Source organism: Neodiprion lecontei, chromosome 3, assembly GCF_021901455.1.
Source record: "Neodiprion lecontei isolate iyNeoLeco1 chromosome 3, iyNeoLeco1.1, whole genome shotgun sequence".
Taxonomy (NCBI): Eukaryota; Metazoa; Arthropoda; class Insecta; order Hymenoptera; family Diprionidae; genus Neodiprion; species Neodiprion lecontei.
In genome coordinates this window covers 37,086,862-37,103,859 of record NC_060262.1, presented here as the reverse complement: position 1 = coordinate 37,103,859, position 16,998 = coordinate 37,086,862, and the positions used below count along the sequence as shown (strand labels likewise).

At 41.8% G+C, this 16,998-nt stretch overlaps 1 protein-coding gene across 6 annotated transcripts in view; it reads left to right on the top strand.

Moving 5' to 3' along the window:
- Positions 1-16,998, top strand: part of LOC107223798 (KH domain-containing, RNA-binding, signal transduction-associated protein 2) — a 124,813-nt gene that overhangs the window by 83,605 nt on the left and 24,210 nt on the right. The gene's annotated exons all lie outside the window — the stretch shown is intronic.

Sequence of the window (16,998 nt, the reverse complement as noted above, 5' to 3'; positions counted from 1 at the left end):
TCGATGCCGGAACAAAACCTTCAATCGCGCAACGTGTAATCAACATGAAAAAATTTATGAAATTCCGAAGGGTTGAAATTTTCTCATTCAGGTTACGCCTAACACCCTCTGTACACGTCGGCGTAATTTATTGACCATCGAAAAAAAATTTATCGAAGAATCTTGCATTACGGAATTATGGTCACACTTCTCCCGTCGCAATTTCGAATAGCCGAGGGGTTCAACCGTGCTTTACATCGCACCCTCTACTCGCACGAACAACTTTGCGGACTTTTTCGACACTCTTCCAACACCCCCAAAAAAACATGAACATACAATACTTGCAATACCTGTAATGCCTACGGTGCCCTGCAGACGTACCTGAAAACGTCCGGCAGACGATAAATAAAATCTTTTTTTGAATATTCATTTTTAATCTGCAGTTAAACCTGGGGACTCATGCAGACTGATGTTTTATTATACAGCTACCGTGCCGAGTGTTGCCGTTCTGGCTCAATTTACATACGTTTACACAGCTCGCTATGCGTCCGGCACGCGATACGTAATCCCGTGGGACTAATTCGTATTTCGCTGCAATTGTACGTTTTATAGATATATATATATATGTATGGACATACATTATGTATTTATGCACGAGGTATGATATTAACAGAAATTATCATTTCTTTCGACGGCTTTTGATGTCTGCTGCGCAGATTGGCAATTCCTTTATTCGGCAATCGCGATAATATTTCGAGTCAAAAATGAGTATGAGGCAAAAATGAAAAAAAAAAAAAATAAAAAATAAAAAAAAACCGCGAAGCGGAGTGAAATCTAATCTTAGCGAGCCTTTGGAAATGGGGGGTGAAATTTTAGTGGGAGAGAAGCGTTGTACCAGCTGCTGTCGGTGAGCCGAAAAGCCAGGGGTTGATTTCCCTTCGAGCTGGTTCCGGTTCTCCCGAATTTTCAGTTGGATATTCTTGCGGTTCGCATATGGTTTGCGCAACTTCCGCACAGTAATCCATTACGCACGTGCGCGGATCCTCTCTTTCTAGAAACGCTCGACAAAGGGAGAAGGATAGAAGAGAGAGAGAGAGAGAGAAATTCTATGCCGCGTCAGCATCGCGGCTGATGCTTGGTCTTGCAGGGTGATGTATACACAGATATATTACATTTTAGGAGGAGAACGGAACGGAACGGAACCGGCTAAAATATGAAGTAGGATGATTATTTATCATCTGCGGCGTCTAAGTTTGGTTCCAGGTGCGCAACGCAAGCTTCTATTAGGCGAAGACCTGCCAAATTCGGGAGGAAAATTTCGCGAAAGGCAGACAACAAACGAGTCGAGGCTCTAGATCGACCGAATCCAACTTTGATCATGAATACCGGATGTTCCCGATTGTTCTTACCGCAGGAACGACGAGGCTGAAGTTAGTAACGTTAGCGTAACGAGACTTTGGAGAAAAAGAATCACTACTTTGCAATTTTGTAATGACTTTGAAGTGGCCAAGTTTTACAAATATGCAAAAGTACTTTTGCCTCAATATAATTTATCGCATCTCAGAGGTTACTAAAATTAGGAAACAACGACTTTTACGAAGCACGAATCATTGGTATGATGTTACTGACTTCAGCCTCGTAGGAATCAGGGAAAACCGCACCGGGTTCCGAAAACCTGGACGATTAATTCTGTCGCTGGCATTTGTACACATCCCTCACGCACCTGCTAAATTTGCAATAAACGACAGGCCGTCTGCATGGAGTATGGACAGTACACCTACCGGTCGTTTCGCGCGTCGCTTTGAACACTAGTTTATGAGGTATTTGTCACTGTCAAATTTTGTGGCCGCCGTTCCGAGATATCGCTACGCACCCACAACGCTGCTTTTGTACGACGTTTTTCCGATATTTCGTATACCGTTTGTCCACTGAGCGTGTATTGAACTCACATCATGTTTGCGGTATATTAACCTCCCGACTTTTCCGTTGCCGTGACGAATCTGACTCGTTGCGTTTGCACTCGCTTATATTTTTCCGATTAAGAATTTATTGTAGACTCATGTTTGACTCTTATCTTATCGTGCTCAATTCGCGATGTTCTCTTCTTGAAAGATTCTCTAAAATGTACGAAAATGGATATAAAAATGGTTCGAAGTTGACCGTTAAACGGTGAAAGAATCGTACAAGCTGATAAGTATGAAGGGGATGATATTTGATCCAGTTTATTATACTGTGAATTTGATTTTCATACCTATCGCATCGTCATTAAAGACCATGAAGTTGTTGTTGTATAATCATTGTTTTAACGACGCGTCACTTGTTACGTGATGACTATGGTGGTTTGCAAATACGGTATGCGTGGTATTGCAATTCTCTTGGAAGTTACTGTGAAAATACCTGACAGAGTTCGTTGAGCGGAGAGAAGTGACAGGCACAAATAAATTGAGAAACGAAAATGATTTTGTTGCCGATGTGTTACGTGTTTGTAGTTAAAAGTCGGAAACAAGACTGTTTTCACAACAGTATCGGTCGAGGCGTTAGCCTTACCCATCTTTTAACGCGTGAAAGCTTTGACGCGTCTTTCATCTACGACGACTACTGGATGGAAAAGAGCTGATTTCACCCTTTGCGACGGTATGACGGAATCTCTTCGCCTACGGTACATCGTAATCTCTCGTGGTATCAATTAGCATTCACAGAGTGATTACACGCGTGTTTCGAACGCGTTGAATTTTGCGACGAAACGTCGAGGAGCCGAGGGCGCGATTCTCCCGCGTGTCTCCAACTTCGCACAGCAAATTGTGCCGATGCGGAAGGGTGCAGATACATATGTACATAAATCTTGTAGGTACCCACCGAAACGGAGATCCGACCGCGCGTATCTCTCTCGCTATAGAGTCGTTTGAAACCCAACGCGCCTAGATATCTCCCTGAGTGAAACGACTCGATGCGGGGTTGGTTCGTAGACGTGTAGCCGTGTCGCGAGGGTGAAGATTGCGCGGCGTAAAGCCTTGCCCTTCGCTGGGCGTTGCCTTGACTTGCCTTGACTTGCCTTGACTTGCCTTGACTTTACTTGACTCGGCTTGCCTTATGCGTTACTTTAACGACGCCGGGAGGAAATTCGTACGCCCGTAAACCGCGTACCTACCTCGGTTCCGATATAAAGGACGAAGTATCTCGGGTTCTTGCCTCGACAATTCCGAATCACCCCTCGACTTCCACAGAGCAGGATATTCAGCCAGTTAACACCTACCCCCGTTCGATCGGAGCCCTCGTGCCGGTTCACCGAACCGCTGTAACGCGACTCGATATTATTAACATACGCGCACTGAGAAAAATTCCATTTACTACGGTCGATGGATAAAAAGTTTTCACAACGATTTGGATATCGATTTGCCACGAGTATAAACTATTTGGCGTCGTTACAGTTAAGAATATATACCACGTTTACATTTTTCGGCAATTTATGTCACATTGAATCTACAGTTTGAAATACAGTCAACTTGTACATTTATTCAATAAAAAAAAAGTGAATAAATAAATAACCTTCACGTCAGTTTAATAATCTTACACCGACATCAAATTGTCCTGACGGTTGTAACAAAATATAGTACGAGTGACGATAATCGTACGGAACAGAGTTCTTTCTACCGTCAGATCCGTCATATTAAATTCGTAACCTGAAAGCTTGCAACAGTTCGTAACTACGTATCAGAAAATGGGCATCAATAACAGCTTAAATCTATAAGAATCCAATTTTTTTTAATGACTTTTCCTTTTTTGTTTCAAATGGTACACCAAATCGATCGAAATGACAAAAAAAAAAACCAAATAAAATGAAGAACAAATTGACATAGAAAACCAGTATTTTGCGAACGTTGTATAATTGTCTCTCGAAGGGAACACATTGAAATGTTTATTTTTAATTTTCTTTTCTTTCTTATAAATCTATATTTTAGCTCTAAAATATTTGGAGAGCTACATTTGTTCGATGTTTTTCGTCGATGAGTATTTTGAGAAAAAAAAAAATCAACAAGAGTCCATCGCGAATATTCAAACCAAATGAAAAGTTGTAAAATGACATATTGTTCGATTACTCGTAAGATAATTGGATTAAAGAGGAAAATTCTTTTTTGTTCAGTAAACATACAGCAGGCCGAGTGTAATTCAAAAACTCGCTGGCGACAGTTTCGTTATTCTTATTTGGTTATTCCCTTTCAGTCAAAATCTCGTTAATTTTCCACCACCAGTATCGGTCTTCTTCAGCAATTGAGACACCGAGATTCGACCTGGGGGTGTTTAGGTGTATGCAAATTGCCGGTTTATTTCAGACTCGAGAAGCGAATTAAGGCGAATTTGTTCGCGGTTTAGCCGCAGGCGAGGCTATCGTTGACGGCTTAGGCGTGGGTTTATGGCATTCTGGGTGTTGACAGCGGTCATTTCCACGGGGTGTACGTACTTTTACCCAATTCTCCTCCACTCTCGTCTCCCTTCCCTTTATTCTCCGGTAGGTCTTCACCTCTGACTAATTGCAAGGGGATGCAGAGGGTGGTTGAGACCCTCGCGGAATGAGGAACCGGAACAAAGACCGGTTTACAGTTAGCGGTGAGCGCTTCATATTTGCACTGTCAACATTATAACCTGCCGGCTAGGCTGCGACGAGTTTCATATAATTACAAGCCCCGTGCCGAGGGACCCGGGAAAATGAATTCGCATCGCTATCCGGACCGCTTCCGAGATGCCGTGTTTATAGAAGCAATGATAACTCGAGGCTGCCGCGGGATCTTATCTCCTATTCCCGTACCGTCAAAAGTCAAGGAGTATATACCCCGCGTGTATATCCGACGCGAAAAAGTGACTGAAAAAAATTCGACACCCTCTATTTTCATCCCAGATTTCAACCCCCGCTGTATCACCTACAGGCACCGCCGGATCGCTTTAATTACAATATTAATCCGAAACGGAGGAATTATTTATACACGCTATCCCAACGGGGTTGTTACGTCCCACATTTATTTCAATGGAAAAACACTCGCCGTTCCATTTTGTGTTACATTCGCTATTGCGCTGGGAAAAGTATTACACGGTACAACTCGGCCTGAATATTCTCTGAGAGTACGTGTATTATGTGTATAAGTAACACGATAAATGAATAGCTGAAAATATTTTTATAACTTTTTCTTCCAGCCCCGTATTTCCTGTAATTTTTCTCTCCGGCGGGGTGTTTTAAGCATGAAAATGCGGTTCGAGAGGGAGGCCGTAAATCCATTGTGATTAAAGCAGCCCCAACTTTCCGAGAAGGGTTAAAGTGCAGATGAAACCTTAATAAGGCGAGCAAACCGTGTTTCCGATTCTAATATATGCACGTGTGTTTACCAGAGATCACGAACGATTCGCCCCAAACTTCCGAGCGGAATCTGCGAGAGATTCGGCTCGGTTTTGCGGTTGAAAAGCTCACCGAACTTGTAATAGCTTTTGAGGCACTTCGTATACGATACATATTACATACGTGTACGTATATCCTCGCGGAGGAATACGGGACCGTGAATTACGCCTTGGATAATTATACGCACCCCAAACACGTAAATCCAATCGCCTGGCTGGAGAAACTGCCTGCCGCAGGTGAAAAGATCAAAGGCTGTCGATTACTCCGCGTTCCCCCGAAGCTTAATTCCCCGGCTAATTTAATCGGGGCCGTCCGTTCGCGTGGCGGAAACAACCCGAAACTCCGGACCGCAGACTTCGACGGTTGCGTCTTATCTTCGTCGCAGCATCCCGCTGGCTGCAGCATTCCGCTCGTTACTTGCACCGTGTACTCGAGTCGAAATTTACGGCCTATTTTAAAACCTACGTAAGGTCCGAAGATAGTAAACTAGGTTTTATTTCAATGCGATATCAGATCCTACTTTGGCGCTAAAAATGTCCGAAATTTCCTGATTTACCAGGCTTAGGCTCAAAGCAAGGTCTTTTTAGAACCTTCTTTAACCCTCGAGAGGTAGGTGGGTTGAATCTGCTTGCTTGAAACCCTCCTTCAACGCTCAAAATCCTACTCCGATGACAAAGCGAGTCCATCGTTTCTGATCGATTGTGATTTAAATACGAAAAATACGATTAAAACGTATGGAATCAAATTAGGATCCAATAAATGAGAATTGGCTCACACGTGAGTTCAATCGTATTTTCTGCATATTAAATCGGTTAAAGGGGTTTTTGTATTCGTAAGAACGTGGAATAAATACAGTTGAAATGCAATACTTAATTTTCCAACGTTATTGAAACTTATCAAAATTATGTCGAAATAGCCCTTGAATTATTCAATGTGAACACTTCAATATCGCTGTAATAATATTTCTGTAGAGGAGTCATTCGTGTCAAACATATCGTCAAAATAGGTTCAATCGTCTACAGAGAGCGTCAAATTACGGTTTGGAACTTTGATTTTTAGGAGTTGAAGCTTCAATGTAGGGTTTGTTCTTAAATTTTTAAGAGTTAAAAGATCAATTTAGGATTTCTAGGTTCAGTTTGCATCAAAGCAGGTTTGTACGAACCTTGGTAAGGTCAAATGTAGACGCTAAATTTTTACTCGGGTAACTTATACTTTAAAGGCCCCCGTGGAGATTTCTTAGCATGGCACGGAGGACTCGTAACTCACGGTCTTATTTTTCTAACGTCAAACTGGGAAAACTGCGGACGCGATATCGCGGTAAGCGCGATTTGTTCCAAAGTTCACCACATGCAGCAGCCCGAAGCCTCAACTTCACCGCCCGCATCTGCGCCGCGAAAAAAGCTCTCGTCTGACAACCGGTGCATCTGAACTTTGTCGTCGTAATTTTTTCCGATTTAATTTCCCTGCAGATGTGTGCAGACAAATTTCCTGCAATTATGTAACATCACGAGGCATCGCAGGATTAATTAAATCGTGGTTTTGTGTAAAATGGAAAAAAGAAATCTTCTAACTCCATTTTTATTTATATTTTTTTTTTTTTACTTTTTTTCGACAGAGACACAGACAAGTGAATACGGATTGAAGTGAGCTTATTACACTCGTGCTCTGCAAGCACGATCTCTTCACTCTTACGCCACAAAAATGAGGAATATTTGTTGTTCTAGAATCTTTCCAGCTGCCTATATATCGTTATGAGGTTTGATACTAGCGTCCGAATAATTGCGACATAACGTAAGTCGGATCGAAGTGCTTACGTGACATACCTTTCCGATGCTTCTTTTACACCAGTACCTACTCTGCGCTTTTACCCTGGTATAATACGATATGCGCTCCAGTAAGTACACCCCGTCCCGCATGACATAACGCGTATAAAGGCGGTAAAAGTACAGTCGGAGCTTTATGGCCCGTCGTTTGCTCGAGGATTGTAATGGATATCGAAGGTTGGGTTGAAACGGAAAGATGCTGAGACGGAATGCGTGAGTGATATCTGCGTACATTCACCGTTTAATCATTTTCAAGGATAGCTGCCGCTACGCTGCTCGCCGCTGCAATTGGCTCTTTTCACCTCTCGGTTAAAGCTCGTCCTGCAGGTCGAGTTCAAAGTGGTCTTCAAAGGTGTGTGTTTGCTCAGAAGAGTAGCCGATGTCCCACGAGGGTGATTTTCACACGATAATATCGCTTCTGCGTGACGATTCACTTGAACTAGTTCCCAACGAGTTCAGAAGTTCTTCGAGGTTAGAATATTGCTCCTTACATTTTTTGCGCGTCTTCAAATTGGGCCTTAAATATTTTTGGTTGTTTATGAAAAACGGTTTTACACCCCATTTTGGCAGATGTTACCATTTTCTTTTCAATATCTGAATTTTGTGTACGCTTCGACGATCGCTGGGAACGAGTTTCGGTGCCAGCAGAATAAATTTCTCTGAAACAAGTTGAGGGTAAGAAAAATTGAATAACTGGGCGTCACGTAATTGGTTGAAAAACTTGTCGAATTCGCGCAAAACGCTTTTTGGAAACCGTTCGATACTGACAAAATTGGAGACATGTTGTCAACCAGTTCATTACCGACTAATTTTTGAAATCGTCTCTCCGATTTTCATTTTCACGCCGAATTGACGAGTCATGGGGATACTTTTATTCCGCCATAAGTCCATACCTCGTTTCTACGGTTTACGGTTCCTTCGTTGAATTCTTTGCGCTTATTATATTTCCGTGTTTTCTCTCTTGTCTTGACTGTATTATATATAGTTTGCCTGTAGAAGTCGCAATTTTAAGAAACTCCAACAGTAGTTACCGAGTTATCAAACTTGGTAGGTACTTTTTACGACGATTCGGAGAAACTTCACTGTGTCACGACTTTTTCCATTATCTTCTCAATGACTCTACAGATACCGATCTTTGCGAAGGGACCTTCCGAAACTAAATTGGCACACTTCTGAACGAAAATGTTTGAGAAACTAATTATTACAGCCTACTATAATTAAACTCTTGACCTCAAATTTGACCTCGTTTCATGCACTCTGCGTAAAAGAGGAAAAAAAAATGTCTCGATATCCGTAAAAAAATATTCAATCCCAATTAAACAAAGTAGCGAACAACCTGAGCTGGAATCCGTCGATCCTGTCAAGTTCCAAAAGTATTCATATCCCACTGCAAACTCTTCAAGATTGAAATTATACGTCAGTTTTTGACAAAGGCGGGTATTGAAAGCTCTGAGAAACAAAGATTTCTATTGTTTTGGAAAGTTTGAAAGGTAAGGGCGTAATTTGCAACAAACCGGGGCTGAGTTTCAACAAAAGCAACAACGGTTCCAATGGGTTACAGGTGCACAAATCCGTGTTTTTAAATTTTGCACACCCCGCGGGGATTCTTATGACCCGTGAAGCGGGTTGACTCGACTTGCGCACACCGTCCGCGGTTGCGTTTTAATTTATAATCCGTTCATGTTTCAACGCTCAGCCTTAACTGTAGTGTTTTCCGAGTCGAGAGTGTACATTCAACTGGGTTGAGAAGTTAAGATTGAAACAGGGATTCGCGAATTCCGGCTTCCCCGAGTTCGTCTCGTTTCCTGCGCTTTTTTCGAGCATACCGTTGGGGAATTATCGAGTTTGTTATACCGCCGCGGGAAAGGACTGCAGCAGATGTTTTCCAAAGAACCGGGAAACAATCGAAAGTCGCACGACTCCAAAGGGGTTCCTGGGGGAAACACCCGCGGCGGGACGAGAGAGAGATTTTTTTTTCTCTCCACTTTTCTATTCTTCGTAAGCATGAAACGGGATAATTCATTAGCCTCGACTTTGCGTTCACACGGATTTCATGCGAAATTTAATGTCATTATATCCTCGAGCCTCGGTTGCGATTCAAACGATCGCATGCTTTGTCGCTGTAGAAGTTATACGAATATGAGGATTAAATTGCGAGAAGAATTGACTTTGATTTCAACTCGTTGGGATAATTATATCTGTGCTGTACATCTGTCTAAATATTGACAAGATTTTGGACATCGAATAATGGCTGCTGCTGATATGAGTGTAATCATTATTGTCACAATAATGATAATTCCACGGCAATTATGACATTGATGAAGGTCTTGAGGACTTTAATTAAATTCCAGTTTGTTCCATAACGAAGTTATATCGAGAAAGAACCTGCAATCACATTTCCTCTTAATTGAATTTCTAAGGCTGATGCTTGGCGCATATTTTCTAATTAACGAAATGAATATTACACGACTGTAGAGTAGTACATAACGAATGCAGGTAATGTATTATCAAACTATACCATTATGCCGGAATTAATTGCCACCTTCCGGTATTATCCCAATCCCTGTAATTGCTACTAGTTTTTCATCACGAATCATCCGGTCGGCGTGAATAATTGTTGTGAAAAAAAACCATGTTTTTTCGTCAGTGGCCAGCAGCGTCGTTATACGTGGTTTTCACAGTTATTGATCGATTTCACATTCTTTCAGCCCTTCGGGAGACGTGAATCCGTTATTTCATTGTTACGGTTTATTTGTTCGTAATATGTGCCGCGTTGCTAGAGACCCATGGTGTTTCCACATTTCCGTAAATTTTTAACACCCGACGCGTTTTTCGGAAGGGAAGTGTATTCCTGCCTCTGTGTCACACACCCTTTTCAAATTGTTGAAATAAAAGGCTCGTACACACCCATACGTGAGGAGAATACAGCCACCGAATCGAGTGCCAGTGTTACAACGATCGAATGCTTTTGAAACGAATTTTCGGTGTACGGAAGTGGCGAAAATATCCTACGCGAAATCGCTTAATTGCACCACCGATACGTTCGTTTTTCATTAATTTTCCAATCACCCGTGAGTTCCAATGATCCGTCAAATATCGTCACACATATTTCCGAACGCGCGACATAGAAACGAATTATCAAACCGTTACGAAATTATTCGATTTCAATCACCGGGCGAGACTTCACGTCAGTTACGTTGATCAGATTGCGATAATGACGGATTATTCGATCGACAATCGAATCACTTCAAGCAATGATTCGCGTTTTAGACTCGCTGCAAAATTTACGCCTACAAGTCCGCGTCATTGATGATAATTACGAATGAAAAAAAAAATTGTTATTCATTGACCTGAACACAACTACAATTATCAGGCTCTTCGCTCGGATGCGTCACGTTATTTCGACATGACGACGCAGAATTTAAAGGCACTGCCGATGACATTTTCACCGTCGACGATTCGGCGAGCCGTCTCATGCGATTATAGCTTCGTTCCAACAGTTGCCAAGAATATATGCGCGCCGTTATTATTCCGATTTATTCATTTTTACTGCCACTGAAATTCACCCCCGCATCTCCGCGTTTTTCACCATGCGAAGGCCGATATCTGCAGGAATCCGAATGCAGTCACGGTTTCGCGATTCATTTCGCTCATTCTGCGTTTGGCAGGTCGATTCGGGTGAATTTTTCCACGCGACACGCGACTCTGCAGTTTTTCCTCGACACAACAAAGGCCTCTCGCGCTTATTCGAGGAAAACTATTGTCAGCAGAAAATAAAAAAAAAGGAAAAAAAAAAAAAAATTGCCGGCATTCCGATACCGAAGGCACAAAATTACTCGCCGCCGTTCGCGACGCGTCGATTATACACATATACGTATGTTCCCATGTAATATACGCAACGTAGCCGGGTCAATGTACGCTTCGATCCGATGAACACCTCACGATCAGCTGAAAATACTCCATTTTCCTTTTTCCTCGTATTTCATCGGTTACAGTTCAACATTTTAAAATCGATCTTCGATACTTTTGGCTGATGAGTATTATTCTCCTAACTGAACAACCGTTTTTTGACTACTGATTATTGTACTCACTCCACGACGACCGATTGAAGCCGTTTATTTAAATCGACAGACTCTGTCAGCGTTGATTATAATACACCGAAGCGTTAGAATATCGATCGCGCATGTAATGTTTGCGGACTTACTTCGGCTTGGAGCTCAAAGCGGAGTATATTTTGATTGTGAGAGACAAATCAAACACGTATACACAGCCTGCCGTCCTAAGCCAACGTTTTATCCTCAGAGCACGGTCGTTAATTAACCGAGGATTCGTACTGCAAATGACCCGACTTGAGGTGACCTCGGGTGTCCTTTTTGGTCAGTGTTTTGCAAACAAGCCAAATGAAACGTGCGATAGAATATATAGGGGAAAATTTTTTTGTAAAATCCTCGCGGTACCTCAATATTGACCAATTATTATGCCCATCCGTCTGTTTGAAATATTTCGTATACGTGATGAAAAAGTAAACCTTCAGCCATGTAGCAAAACTCGCCTAGTGAAGTAAACTTGGCGTAGAAAAAACGAGTCGGTTCTTCCATTACCAATTTATGTGTTGAGCGAATGTCCGGTGAATTATTTTACGGTGCACGGTTTAATTAGTCTAACCATTAATAACCAAATTTGGAATTTTAACAATCTTGGAAAAGTTGTAGAACTTTTACATATTAGAGTCAAGAAAAATATTGCGATTAAATTTATGCTTGTACATTGTGGTTCGGATGAATGTTCTGAATTCTTGATGGTAACCCCGAGGCTGAAAATAAACGATAATATTATTATTTCTTAGAGTTCTGAAATATCAAAATTCTTCAATGCACGTTGTTTGATAACTAATGTTTCAATTTTATATTGAAAATAGCTTTAAAATGAAACTTTTTCCCGCCATGCTCTCAACGCGGATCGTTAGTTATAAGTTAACAAGTTACTGCCATTGGGCAGTTCGGGAGTTTGCGTGAGTTTAAAAAAATCAAATAAATAATCCTTATCCGTGGAAGATAATGGATTTACATTGAAAATGAAAGCGTATAAGTTTTTCAAAGGCGCGTTTTACAGAGAGACGTTGGTGTACGGCGTTGATTGTGAATTGTGAAAAAAAAAGAAAAAAAAAAAACGAAACGAACAATATTACCCGAACTTGGACTGTTTTTTCAACCATATAAATTTGTCAGGCTGTTTATCTCGCACCAGTTTACAAATATAGTCGACTTAGCAAAGATTTTATCAGGTACCTATTTGTCAAGCGAGCGAATCTCTAGACTCTCGTTGAAACTCGCACTGAAATATAAAATCGTGAGATCACGAGGCGAGATTTGCTGAGAAAGAAAAAACCCACCCCCATCCTCTCGGTATGGAAAAAAAAACAACCCAGAAAACACGAAATGATTACGTTACACCTCCGTCACGTAACCCATGCATGAATCCGTCGTAATCATGCGCCGTTTCTGGAATACCTGCAGACTAGTGCGAATAGATGATACGACGGCGTAAAAAACGTCGGTGACGAAGGAGATATAAATGTATAGGAGCAGAGCGAGTGAGTCAGATTCAATTACAGCGCAATCAAGAAGATCCAAAAGATCGCTCTGGTTATAACCTGCAGGATCTCTGCAGCCTTGCAGGGAAGTCTGGAAGAGCGCTTAGCTCCCTTCGGGCCGACGGGAGGTCGAGAGGTTGGGGGTGGGCCGCCTCGAGATGAGAAATGAGAGTTAATTGTCCCGGGACGGCGGGGGTTCGCCTCCTGAAAATAATCTCGCTTCAAACTCTCGCTATACCCGACGCGGCTATTACCAGCTGAGCTTGTACGACGGAAGCCCGCGGAAGGATTTTTCCCGCAAGTCTAAGCGGTACGAATCGTCGTTTCAACCCCCTAATTTTTCTTTCCCGCCTTTTCTTCGCGGCCCAGAAATTGGAGAGGGCTACACCTGGGAACGCAACAATTCCTTGCATTATTTTCGCTTGTGAGGTAATCCAGCCAATTATACGTACAGAGCAGGTGGAGAGGCAAATTTAGGGGTGCAATTCGGAACGGTTACAGTGTGGTTGAAAGAATGGGGAAGCAAAAAAGTAAGCTGTTCGAGAATTTTGAAAGACGCACTGACGCAAGCTCCTCGGTTTAATTAGCACCGGATCGATACTTCCTCCTGGTCCTCACGTTCGATTATACCATCCGCAGCACTAATGAACCCTGGCCGAGAAAGGATACGCCGATCCTTGCTGTCGCTGTATTGACGGGTGAAAAGTAACGCCCTGCGAGCTGACATTTGGCCGAATTGTCGCGTACAGACGTGGGGTATAAAGTTATTCTCATCGCTTGTGTGTTTCTGACTTTGACGTCTTCTGTATGACGCTTGAAAAGGTGATATCGAATTAATGAGCCACCCGCTGCGCGATGGGTACCGAAAGGGATCTGAAATCAATGAAATCAGCCGGACTCAAACCGGAGTCTTGAAATTCTTGAGCTTTCATGATCATTGACCGAGTCGCGATTCCTACAGGTTCGAAAATTAGTAAATTTGTAATAAAAAGATCCGCATCTTTTTACACTAAACTTCAAAATCGTAGCCACGCCGCGGGTTTGCAAAAATTTCAAATTTGCATTCCTAGCCGGGTTAGTTCTTCGTCGGTTAAGTTATCGGTTTTCAACCCTTACTTCGCAGTACGCTCGGCACTGCGCGATGTATGTATGTACGTACAATGTGCGTTGGGGCCCATTAAAATAGCCAAGTTATTCGAAATTCGCGTTTCCATGGTAAACCGAGGGAAGTTTCGGTATGGAGCCGGCGCACAAACATTTCGCTCAGGCGAACAACGACGTGCCATTGTTAAATTCTCGCATTACACGAGTGAGTTTGATGCGCGCGTATTTAATGCGGGCATATCGTGTGACGATGCATTTGTACCTTTGAACCAAAATTACCTACGCTCGTAAAATAACCCAAGCTTACAGTTCGAGTGTAAAACAATTTCGTATAATAGCTTATCGTCTATTCCGTCAAAACACTTGTGAATAATAAATTTCAGTATTTTGTATCGAGCGTAAGGTTGACGTTGTGGTTTGGCAAAATCGAAATCGCTGTCGGCTCGAAATACTTTAAAAGTTCAAAGGATGAAACTGAAACGACGATCCTGAAACGAAAAACAAAAATCATCCCATGAGATACAAAATAAAAAATTGCCGAGCAAAATCCTTGTATACGGACCTTCCTAACCTCCAATTGATTCTGAGCTTCGGTTCTTATCCTTCAGAATCTTATCGGATTGAAATGAGAAAATTTCGTTTGATCTCATGAATTAAATGCATTTACGGGACGTCAATTAAATACTTATTCAATTTCACATTGTAGTATACGTTGAAGTCACAAAATATTCACTTGTCTCTGACTGGTTTTAAATAAATATTATTCCTTTAGAAAGCTTAAAATTTCTTCAGCTTCCTCTTGACGGACAATTTTATTTCTGTATAAAATCCCGCTGACAGATGGCAATTAATTCATTTCTATCATGAAACGAAAATGTTCTCACTTCGTTAAAGTAATTTTTTTCTCCGCTTGGTAATAAGAAAAGATTTCAGATTACGAGGTTATATACTCGAACAAGACCTGACTGGAATGATAAAATTTCAGGAAGCATAGCTATTGAAAATAACTTGTTATTTCTTCGACGAAAACGATTTAACGAAAGCTCGCCAGCTCGTTTAACGCAAGGTTAGCGACTTCCGCGACGGCGACGTCATATCTAAGATCCGATTGCGAAAGGAACACCTTGGCCATCCGGTCGATTTATAATCACTGATCGTATCCGTGCCGGCAAAAGCCCCGGGGCTTCCCCGTCCGCGTAGCGGCGAGATGGCGGTAATCATCCCCCGGCCCACCCTCGCCCCGCATCACCACAGGGCTGTGCGACATCGTTCGATCACCCCGCCCAGCCTTTATCGGAGGCACGGCTCTTGATTTCATTGTCTGAAAATTGTGCAGCCTCCCTCTTGATGCGCGGTCTGCATCCTCCCCGGAGACCGGAGGACGGTCTGCGGGAGAATGGCGAGAAAACTGCAGAGAGAGTGAGTGAGTGTTTACGATAGAGGCGGCGTACGAAAAGCGCATGCAATCAAATCGTGTGCATAGGCATAAAATACAATGAAACCAACGACAAATTAACATACGTTGAAATTAAGGATGAAAAAGAATGACTAGAGAAAGAGATAAAAATAGATAAAAGTAAATAGACCTAAAGTGAAAGTACAAGGGAGAGAGAGAGAGAGAAACTTTCTTCCAAAATCCAAATCCTCCAATCTGTTAGCTAATTATACAAAATTAAACCTTTTTCGATACGGTATTTTGAAAGCGAATTTTTGATACGTTTAATAACCATGAAGTAATTTCATTGTGTTACTTGAGCTGCGTTTGAGAAAAATTTTGTTTAATTTTTTTGTCTCGGCTAATACTGTACAAGTTCGTTTTTTAAATAAACGTTAAATTTCCTACGACGGCAATTTAACCCATACTTATATATGTATACCTTATTAGCGATACATTGATTGTGAGTTAATAATCATTTCTCGGTATGAAATTTGAAATTTTTTCTTTTCCTAACTAGCTCCGACCTATCGGATACCAGCTGCTGGCATTCAACGATATATTTTCAATGCCAACATGTTTTTTATCCGAACGAGAAACGAAAGTCGGGCTTCCGTTGAAAAGGGTAAATTTACCAATCGAGGGATTTACCTGTAAGCGAACGGATTTTTTCGCTCAACTGGGCTTCCGTACCGGATTCTACGAATCGTGGATAATGCGGGGATTCCAAGTATTTTCTGCGCCAGCGATACGTGTACGTGTGTTTGTTTTTGTTTTTTCGTTTTTTTTTTTACCTCATTTTCTTTCATACGTAAAAAATTTTCCTCGTATTTCAACCTTTACTAAAGAAGAAATCCGACTTTTGTTTCACGAGCTTTTGTATTCTTCGAGGTTCTCTCGCCGATTTCATTCTCGATATAACGCTCGTGTGATATCTATTCCTACAGATCGTTGATCTTAAGATGGAAAGAATTCTGAAACTCTTTTGTGGACGTGAAGGCGTTTAATTTCGTGAAAAGGAAAAGACCTCGAGGTTCCTGATGCGTAAGAATTCCTGAACGAAGATTCATAAGGGATAATGAAATACGCCGCACTCCCGCTTTTTTGCCACTCGTTTTACTATCAGCTAACGAAATTAACGTAATTCATCTTCACCCCTGGTTGAACGGCCGTCTAAAAGAGAATTCATTAATTAATTAACGGCTCGCTATAACTGATTGAATCCCTCGCCGGCCTCGGAGGTATCAAAATTTATTTCGTACCATTGCTCGATCTCTTAAGAGCCACCGATGGTAAAATTCACTCTTTATTCTCTAATATAATCGACCAGCGAAATTCACAAGCGAAGTTTGCGGTAAAACAATAATTCTGCTTACCTCATTTATGCCCATGGTAACAACAATGATTTAACAGTGTAAAGTTTCGGCCAACCATAAAAGTCTACAGCGGTAGGGTGGAAAAAATGTTGATCCAAAAGCAAAAAGAAAAATAGAATCGGAGAGGAGAAGAGAAATTCGTCTTCTGCGTCGGCGGGAGACAGGTGCGGTAATATAGGGTCGAAAAGAAGAAGAAAAAAAAACTCTTTTCTATAAGCGGCTTAACTCCCTACTCGTTTGTGAGGTTCTGCACCAGTTCGGCGGGTAAAGCTGTTGAGAATAAGAAGAATAAGTAGAGGAAG